Source organism: Galeopterus variegatus, unplaced genomic scaffold (genome assembly GCF_000696425.1).
Source record: "Galeopterus variegatus unplaced genomic scaffold, G_variegatus-3.0.2 Scaffold11286, whole genome shotgun sequence".
NCBI lineage: Eukaryota > Metazoa > Chordata > Mammalia > Dermoptera > Cynocephalidae > Galeopterus > Galeopterus variegatus.
In genome coordinates this window covers 28,312-38,855 of record NW_007737397.1, presented here as the reverse complement: position 1 = coordinate 38,855, position 10,544 = coordinate 28,312, and the positions used below count along the sequence as shown (strand labels likewise).

Here is a 10,544-nt window from a genome sequence, read left to right as displayed (position 1 = left end):
TAGGGAAAAAAAAGTTAAAAACACAAAATTCATACTTTAAAGAGGAAGGAGAGCTGTGGAGGCAACATGGACCAGATAAAATAGAATTCTAGAGAAGGGATAATCCTTTGAGGTGAGCTGACGACTGTCCCCACTACACACAGGGCGTTTGTCAACTAACCAGCAGAAGGCACCTGCTGGAGAAGGTGAAATCAAGCAAGGTTTTAGCAGTCAGACAAGAAATGAGAGAGAAATTAGAAATTTGCAGGGTCTCAAATTCATGACCAGGGTCCCCCACAAGACATCTGTTGAGCTTTGTCATCCTGCAGCACAGGACGACAGATGGGGCCCCAAACTCCAAAGGCAGAATCAATTCACTTGCATGTTGTCCCTGCTCAGGAGACAAAGAACTGCCTGAGCCCTGGGTCTATGCCAAGCACAAGGAGGGTCCTTCTCTTCCCATATATGCCAGGTCTTGAAGCCACCTGGGAAAGGAGGCCAGAGAGAAGGTCAGCAAACACTGAATTTCAGAACTGAGTCTCTCACTGACAATTTTTTTTTGGTACTGAAGCCTTTACTGTAATAAACCAAATATATTTACAACTTATACCAATGTTTAACCTTCAACAGAAATACAAAAAAACATTTCACAAGATGCAAAACCAGGAAACAAGTTCATTGGAGACACCACCGCTCCACAAGGGACGAAAGTGAGGTGAACTGCAAGAACAGAAAGGTCATCTCACACTCGAGCAAGGCATGACAGACAGGTCACCCAGGAAGAACAGAACAGGCTCGCACGTGGGTCAGCAGCTTCCATTCCTCGGTCCTACCAAACTCTTGGCCCCTCTGTGCACGTGGCCTCTGAGCTCCATTTGCTCTAGGAAGACAGGTGACCTTCTTGTGGGTGGCATCATCGTCTCCTCTTCGTAGACTCAAAAGTAGTTTTGTGTCAAGGTTTGGAAATAGGTTTCTGTGTTTTGTTCTTCTTTTAAAGTCACAACTTTTTGATTTCTATAAATTTTGTCCTAATTCAACTGTAAATGTCAAACCATACAATGTTTTCAGTAGATGGCTTCATAGACTGTAGCCTTCTTGTCCCCTGAGCCAGTGACTACATACTTAGCATCTACAGATGTCACAGCTAAGCACTGACGAGGACTCTTTGGACTGGAATATACTGGCTCCATGGGGGCCTGCCAAGCCTTGAGGAGGTTATCTTTTCCAGTACTCACAAACCATTTACCACAATAAGCAAATTTCAGGGAGACCACGCAGCTCTCACGGAGGAGCAGCTGGTACTTGTCCAGCTTGTTCACATGAAGAACCTGCACGTTGCTGCTCTTCATGCCCACAGCCAGCCACTCCCTGGTCGGGTAGTGCCCCAGGGACAATATCTGTGAGGTGAAGTCGTGCTGCTGCAGCTGCTGCCCTTCCCGCAGGTCCCAGGACCTGACCGTGTTGTCCAAACCACCTGTCCGGAGCTTGGTGCCATCGTTAGAAATGTCAGTAGAGCTGGCTCTGTCTGTGTGGCCCTGAAATTGCCTCACCAGCATCTGGTTGTACAGGTCCCACATGGTGATGTTGCCGTCGCTGCAGCACAAGAAGCAGACTTTGGAATTGGGGCTGATGGCCAGGGCATAGCAGGCAGGGGCCGAGGATGTCAGCTCCACCTTGATGCACGGGGTCAGAGCTGCCAGGTCCCAAACAGACAAAGTACTGGCTTCCCCTCCCACTATGAAAGTGCAGCCATCAGGCAGCAATTTACAGGAATGGATATAATTATCTCTCTTCAGACAGTCGAGCTGAGAGGGGACTCTTATTGCCAGGGTGGCTGATGTCCCAGATCTTGACGCAGCCCTTCCCACCCGTGTACCCATGTCTCAAGGGGTTGCTGATGGTCACCACACACATCACCTCCCTGTGGCTGAGCATGTTGATTGGACAAGTATGTCAGGGGCTTCCAGGTCCAATGACGGCTTGGCGGAGGGACAGGTTGCATCTGACTGTCTTCAGTGATATCTCACTGACATTTGAAAGGATGAAAACCTACCCAGGTCTTAATTAAAAACTCTGGAAGGAGGGTTCTGGCCTCTAATGTTGGTGGAGTAGTTTGTATTGAAATAACCCTCCTGCTGCTAACAATCATAAATTCTGGGCCATCCCCCCCATTTATTTTATTTTATTTTGTTATTGTAATAAGAACACTTAACATGAGATCTGCCCTCTTAACAAATTTTTAAGTGTACAGTACTATAATGTTAACTATAGTCACAATGTCGTATGGCAAATCTCTAAAACTTATTCTTCTCGTGTAACTGAAACTTCATATTCATTGAACAGTAACTGCCCGTTTTCCCCTTCTCCAGCCCCTGGCAACCACCATCCTATTCTCTGTTTCTATGAGTTTGACTGTCTTAAATACTTCGGATAAGTGGAACCACTCAGGGTTTGTCTTTGTTTGACTGACATATTTTACTTAACATAACGTCCTGCAGGTGCATCCATGTTGTCGCATATGGCAGGATTTCCTTCTTTTAAAAGGCTGAATAATATTCCATTGTATGTATATGCCACATCTTCTTTATCAGCGCATCCATCAATAGACATTTGTTTCGCTGACTGTCTCAGAGGCTCATCTGCAGTCCTGAGCCACCGTGGTCTTGTGATAGGCGTGAAACCTGTGCGGATGTCTCTTGATCAAACCCTAATAAGCTCAGGTTGCTCCAGCAGTTCTCATGGTGCTATCGTTTGAATATATGTGTTCCCCAAAGATTCCTATGTTGGAACCTAAGAACCAATGTGATAGTATTAAGAGGTGGGGCCTTTAGGAGGTGATTAAGTCGTGAGGGCTCTGCCCTCATGAATGGGATTAGTACCTTATAAAAGGGCTCAAAGGACCCAGCGAGGCCCTTTTTGCCCTTCCATCTCTTTTGCTATGATAGGACACAAAGTCATCTTTTTGCCTTTTTTTCCCCTTCCACCATGTGAGAACACGGCAAAAATGCCCTCACCAGACATTGAGTGCCAGGACTTTGATCTTGGACCCCCATCCTCAGAACTGTGAGAAATAAATTTCTGCTCTCTCTACATTATCCAGCCTAAGGTATTTTGTTATAGCATCGGGAATGGACTGAGATACACAGCAAGTTAGACAGTCCTTGGGGAGCTGCGCTGCTCTCGTGTCTGTCTTCGGGGCTATGGTCCACGGTCACATCACAGCTCACAGTGGTCTTGGGCTGGTGTTAGGTAACTAATCAATATCATGGTACATGCTCTCTCTCTCTCTCTCTAATTAATGTAGAGCTACATGGTGGGTGGATCTCAATTATTCTTCTTGAATTTTGCTACATCTCTTTTACCTTCTCTGTGCTGTTGGTGGCAAAATCTGGTAATGTTGGAGAGCTCCTTGCCTCCACCTTCTGTACCCATTAAGAAGTCACTCATCATAAAATTTTAATGTCTTTTTGACATATATTAAAATATTGTGCACCTATCCTTAGATAATTATAATATGTTTAATTTATTTAATGTAAATTAAGTTTGGTAACAAAAGAAATCAAAACTAAAAGAGTAGGTGTGAGATTAATTATGTTAAAGCTGTAAAAATATGCAGATTCTTTCAAAAATGCCATGGGAAATCATATATATAAAATATATAATATATAATTATAAATTAATTTAAATTTTTTTTTATGAATTACATATAAATATATAAAAATTATAGATATGATGTATACCTCCCATGTATACACACACACCATGTTATGTATACACAAGTATGTACAAAAAAAAAAAAGGAAATAAAATCAAAACTGTCCATATATCAAGACCCAGGGGGTCTTCTTAGGTATAATTAAACACTCAGAGTCAAGTGATTACCATAAGCCACACTTGGCTCTCAGATTCACTTAAAAGAATATTAGACAGGAATCAAAGCATGCTAAGGGGGCAGCATCAGGTATTTTTCTTCAGTGGGAGAAGTTCTTGAAACAATTTATAATGTAGTCCAGAAACTATTTTCTTCCCACCCTACTCCCCAAGTAACAATTTAGGTGCAAGTAGATGAATTTATACCTGTGGAAGTGGGATGCATCCTGGCTTAGAATTCTCAGGCCCCATAGAAGCCAGTATTTCCTGTAACACATCCATGGGCGTAGCTTCCAGAGTCCCTGTAAGGACCTGCCTAGTTAGAAGGGTCACTGCATTCAAAGATGCCCAAACTAGGGGTTCCCACCATTTGTTACAGTTCATCAAATATTCCTCCCAGTCATGATACAAATTGCCAGTAAGAGACCATTTTTACTACAAGCAATGTTGTCTAGAAATCCAGCTGACCTTCTTCCTTTATCAGGTTTTCAGAAAAACAGAAAATTAGCCTAAGACTAAATTCGTCATGGAGTAGTAGAAAGGGTATTGTTAAGCATTTACCCACAAGAGTCAAAGGGATAGAGTTAATTTTTTTCCGTTCTAAGAGATCATTTCAATTTTCAAATTATTTAAGACAAGTACATTCTATATTTTCTTTGTGTGCTTATTCAAAAAAGCCATGGTGATAGTTTAGGCTAAGTGATACCTGGTATAGATGTGATATATTCTTTAGATACAATACATGGCCTAGACTTTAAACATTTGAAGTTGCAAACCACTTACACAATCTAAATAACACCTAGACATTTTTTAGTATGTACATGAGGAAAAAATTAAAGATCCCGAGTTAAGAAATCTTTGACCTTTTATAAGCTGTCTGAATACTCAATGTCAAAACATTTATGAAGAGTTAAATACTACTGACCACAAGAGGGAAGCCTAGTCCCACTTATATCATATATTAGAAAATAGGGAAAAGAGATGTTTCCTGAGAATCTTTGAAATACCCATAAACACAGTGTACAAGACAAACAACTGTCATCCCCACTCCAGGCTGTGTTTGTGGCTGGGGTGGTTTTAGTCTTTTGAATGGACTGGTTCTTATACTCCACATGTTACTCCCTACAGAATTAGAGACTTGATTTAGAAAACCACAGTCCCCACTTTCTAAGTGAGACCATCAAAATACAAGGCTTCTTTAAAACCCAGTTTTCTCAAGACAAAATGGAAATACAATTATCATCTAATGAATATAATGGCAAGATTTAACATGATATCTATTACTGGCAGTATTTTTAATTGGGGAGGAAGAAAGTGTGTACCGAAAGTACCAATACTATCGACCACAATACAGAATTTTAGTGAAGTCAATAACAATCCTCCTGCCTATTTCTCATCTTTCTTTCTACCTTAAAAGTTTCAAAATTCAGAAATAACCTCAGAAATCCAAAACAGATTATTCTCTATTGTCACTCTTGGTTCTTCTGAAATAGTTCACATCTTTGAACACTCCTCATGTATTATCCTGAGTCTTGAAATGGTCTGTTCTTTAGATGCTGCTTATCCACTCGTGTTCTCCCCTGTTCTCTTGTGGTCACTTACATTTTCCTCTTGCGCTCTGTGGTTGACCCACGCTGGACTCAATGCGAACAAGAGACACCTTCTCCTTATGACTTCTATTTTTTTGTGAAAATTTCTTCCATTCATTCACAACGTTCAGACTTGAAAACTTAACTACTTTTTTTTAAAAAAAATAATTTTCTGGGCCGGCCCAGTGGTGCACTTGGGAGATTGCACGCCTGGAAGCACAGCAGCGCTCCTGCCGCAGGTTCGGATCCTATATAAGGATGGCCGGTGCTCACTGGATGAGCGCGGTGCGGGCGACACTAAACCAAGGTCTGCGATCCCCTTACCGGTCACACACACACAAAAATTTTTTTTCTACCACCTTTCTCATTCTAATCCAACTAGTCAGGAGGCTCTAGCGATTGATTCTTCACATTTCTAAACTCTCATCTTCAACTTCTTGTCTTTTAACTTCTCTGCAGTGAGTGGTTTTCCTAGTTTAGAACCCAGCCCCTTTACTATGAGTGCTAACCAAATACATAAAGTAAACCACCTTCAGGTTTTCAGTTTCTCACCCTCAATTATACACTTTATAGAAGGGTAAGAGTAGAAGAGGGCTGCTATACAGACATTCTTGCAATTTTCAAAAATTAGCAGAGATCATGCTTAATGGATAAACATTTCCAAATAGTGCTGCACATGCCCAGAGAAATGGTGGTAGGAATTGGTGGCACTATTGTCTGGACTTGGTTGGTTCTCAGAATCCCAGTCTCTAAATTCCCTTCTGACTAAAGGAAAAGGTCCTTCTAGAAATCCTGCTACTTTCCACTGAAAACATTAGAGTTAATTCTAAGGAGCTGTGCCTTCTATGTGACAAATGCCCAGACGTAGATGTCTTTTAGTAACTTAGAAGTGCACTGGCACTGTAATCCTGAATAATTTGACAGAACACAGAACTGATTAATGCCTCAAATATCAATTTTACTCTTGGAAAGAAGAGCAGGATACTTAAGAGATTGAAGGAAACTCAAATTTGTCCCTTAACAGAGAGACCCCTGTGTAATGCTTAATCTAACAAAACCATATTATATGCCTACTGTTCTGTATTATCCTGTAAGAAAATTGGGCTAAGAAACATAGTTAACATTGCTAGTTCTATGTTCACGTTCTTCACTGTGTTATAATTCTGTCTATGTGACTAGTGACAGACAATGATTGTGATTTATACTTCATATAATATTTGCTGTTTTTCTTTTTTTAATGTGCATGTTCTTTCCTCAGTTTCAACTAAAGGGCCATTAACACAGGTATCTATCTATGGGCTTGTGAGATTGTTCTTCACATCTTTTGCACAATTCACAAATGAAATAACAGGAACCTGTTTTTCTCTCTCCATTGATCAAAGGAGTGTAGGAGGGACAGTATAAGATGGAGCAGACTTGTATTCTTGAATGGACCTTCTCTTTACTATGAGTTTTATCCTCTACCACCACAGTACGTGGGAAAGGGACTAACTTGCATGTATTTTGTGAAACTATTTTCTAGGAGCACCAAGAGTTTCCTCTACCTGACAGGAAGCTGCGTGGTGGAGGACAATGGAATTGGTTTCTGACCCCACCTGGGAAACCTAAAGGGCAGGGTGGACAGACTAGTTGGTGGTGGATCCTGGGAAAGGTGCCTGCATTGGGAAAGGTCTGCACTCCCAGAGTTTGTGGGCACAAAGGGGGCTTCAGTATTTCTTATACACCAGACACGCACATGAGGGAGTTAGAAGAGCCTATAAAAGCTTGCTCAATAGAAAAGTTTTGCTTTGAACATGACCCAGGCCCAGAGAACACAAAGATTTCATTTCCAATAAGATATCTCCTGCCTTTTTCTCTTCTTCCCTCTCCTTGAACTCACCCCAGATGGGCCATAGCTACAAAGAGCCACCTAGAATGTGAAGAGGAAGGAGAACCAAACTCATTCCTGCCTGCAAAAATTTCTGGCACAGGATAGAAAAAGATTTATCATAAATCAAGTTGGGACTTTTGATTATTACATAGTAATAAGCAATCCAATTGCTGAATTAGGGTATGTCTGTAGAACTCAAGGGAATTATAGGATGGTCTGTTAATTAAAACTGAGCAAATAATTCATGTGGTATGCTATAATTCACACCCAGCAGCAGGGCATAGCACCTCTAGCGGGAATCTGTGATGGGGCAATAGAAGACACAATGAACTTCAGTTTGATTAAACATTTCACTTAGTGCTCGTCCAATCTAGCAGTTGCATTTGTATGCTCCAGATGTTCTCAAAAACATACAAAAAAGATGGGCCGGCCGGTGGCGCACTCAGTAGAGTGCGGCGCTTGGGAGCGCAGCGGCGCTCCTGCCGAGGGTTCGGATCCCATATAGAGACCGGTCCGCTCACTGGCTGAGCGCGGTGCGGGCGCGACACTGAAGGTTGCGATCCCGTTACTGGTCACGAAAAAAAAGACAAAAAGGAAAAAAAAAAACATACAAAAAAGAGAACCTTAAATATAGAATATATACAAATAGTATTTAAATAATTAATGAGTAAATTAAAAATTATATAAATGAGATTGATTTGAAATGGAGACTTTTCCAGCTCTCCTTTCCCAAACACACACACACACACACACACACACACACACACACACACACACACACGCAGGCAAAACACATAAATTCTATGAAGTCATTTAGACCTTGATGAGTGAGGTTCCACAATTTAGACCCTGCAATAGAATATAATATTTAAGGATGCAGTTTCTGGACTCTGTCTTGTATGGATGATTAAGTAAAATCATTCCCTATTCCTGGGAAAGTGTCTAAAAGAGGATTCATAGCTGGTGGGAGGCACTTTTCGGAAGATGAAAGCAATTTTGCATTAGAATGACCTATATTCTAATTACCTGTGCTGGCTTTGGAGTGGCAAACATGACGACAGAGTTGGGAGGAATTCTGAAAACAAGTTGTCAGAATGTCTAAGGAACAGAAGGAAGTGCTGAGAGTGGACCAAGCCATTCATTCATTGGCCACATGGAGGCAGCTACTGGAGTCAACCACACTTGGGCTTATTTGATTTTTTTCAAACTCATGTTTTCTGTCACAGTCTCTCAATTATAAGATTCAGCCTGTGCCTTTTAGAACAGACAAGAAAACTGGGAGTTGCAAAACAATCTGATATAGATGCTCAGGTTATAGCAATGGAAAGTGTGGTTGGCCAGCAGGGAAATACTGTGAGACATGGATTGAAAGTCTCCAACCCTCACCCCATCACCCCACCCATCCCACCCCCACACATCAGCATTTCCTTATTTACAAAAACTACCCAGGTAAAGAGGGGTAATTTCACTCCCCTGGAGGTCTGTACAAAGAGAACTCAGATCTTTAAAACATCAGGTTTCAGGTGGAGGTGAGGAGAGAATGAACCAAACTCTCAAACTGTCATCCTCCCAGGTTAAACATGAGCCCAGTCATCATGGGGCCTTTATTCACACAGGACATGCTAGGGAGGTCCATAACCCACACTCTAGCTCACTTGTTGATATCGACAGTTCACAGTTTACATGCTGAGAGAGATTTATTTCAGCAGTCTAGCTTCTGCCACCTCCCAAGATGTGGACAAGTGACGCAGAGCAAGAGAAGGTTTTTGCATTGTGAATTGGGAAGAAAATACCTTTATCAAATCCCCTCAGCACTTCTGGCAGGAAGTCCTCACTAGGAGAGACACCATTAAGACCTTCAGTGCTAGAGGGAAAAGTGGGGAGGACTGGGGAAAAGGAAGCCCACAAAGGGGCTGGAGGTTCTCAAAACACACAAACATGTCAAGTATTGAGTTTCCAGACTTGATCTGGGCCCAATGTGAAAGCTATTTCATTTCCAAGCCCTAACCTATTACTCCAAAATAATTTTTTCTTGTTTCAGGCTTGACACTGTAGGAAGAACCAGAATGAGCTATGGTGGGTTTTATATATATATAAATATATATATAAATATAAATATATATATAAATATAAATAAATATAAATATATATATATAAAAATATAAATATAAATATATATAAATATAAATATATATAAATATATTTAGTAATTTTTATGAAATTCCCATTTGCTTTTATGGTCCTGTGTGTATCTGTATCTTACAGAACTGAAGTAAGAAGATTGCATCTCCCAGGCTCTCCTGGCCTCCAGGTTTCTGAATGTGGCATACATACATACATACATACATTTTTCCAGTGAAACTTGGTATTATGAGATTTGCGAGGTGGAAGTGAGGCTGAAGCCATCTCATGCAGTAGACACAGGGCTTCCCAGACATGAGTTTCGCGGCAGCCTTGTATTTCCAGGACATTCCACTCTCTGGGGCTTAGAGGAGCTGTGGCATCTGCAGAGGCTTCCTACAGGTTCCTGACCTCTCAAAGTTGGGGGTCTTCACTGACTTGTGCTCCTCCAGACTTCCTAATGGTTTTAAGGTGTAATTCCATGTAACAGACTAAACTCTGTTGAATGTCTACAGACATTTCTATTGCCTGACTGAACTCTGACTGATATGGTGGCTTCTCACCGTTTAGTGTCACCAAGAAGATTTCATTCAGGTGCCTTCGGAAATTCCCTCTAAAAACGCACAGGAAGCTACAGTTTGGGAGAGAACAGGGAACCATGAGTAATGTTCAAATAGAAACTTCTCTCCTATCACAGAGAAAGGGAACTTAAAGTCTTTCCCCAAATTTAGCAATCTCATGAAGAAAACCAATCAGCATCTTAGGACTAAACAATGTCATAAGTTGCTGAGCAACACCTTCGGTTGAAGGTGCTATTGTAACATGTAAAATGTGCTTGAATTACTGGAAATGGTGGGCTATAAAGAGGGTACCATATATTTATTAAGCACCTTTTGAAAACAAGGCATTATGGCAGTCAGCAAAGGGTAGACATAGAAAAAGTATACTTGGCTTTACTTCTGAAAAAGAAGATAAGTATAAAACATAGGATCAGACTCACAGCACGGACTGATCCTGTACAATTCTCATCTTGCCCATTCTGCTGCCTGTGAGAATTGTATTCCTGAACACTTTTTTTTTTTTTTTTTTTTTTTTTTTTTTTTTTTTTTTCCGTG

At 41.1% G+C, this 10,544-nt stretch overlaps 1 pseudogene; it reads right to left on the bottom strand.

Moving 5' to 3' along the window:
• Positions 1–1,043: 1,043 nt before the first annotated feature.
• LOC103610539 lies at positions 1,044–3,426 on the bottom strand (annotated as a pseudogene).
• Positions 3,427–10,544: the final 7,118 nt, after the last annotated feature.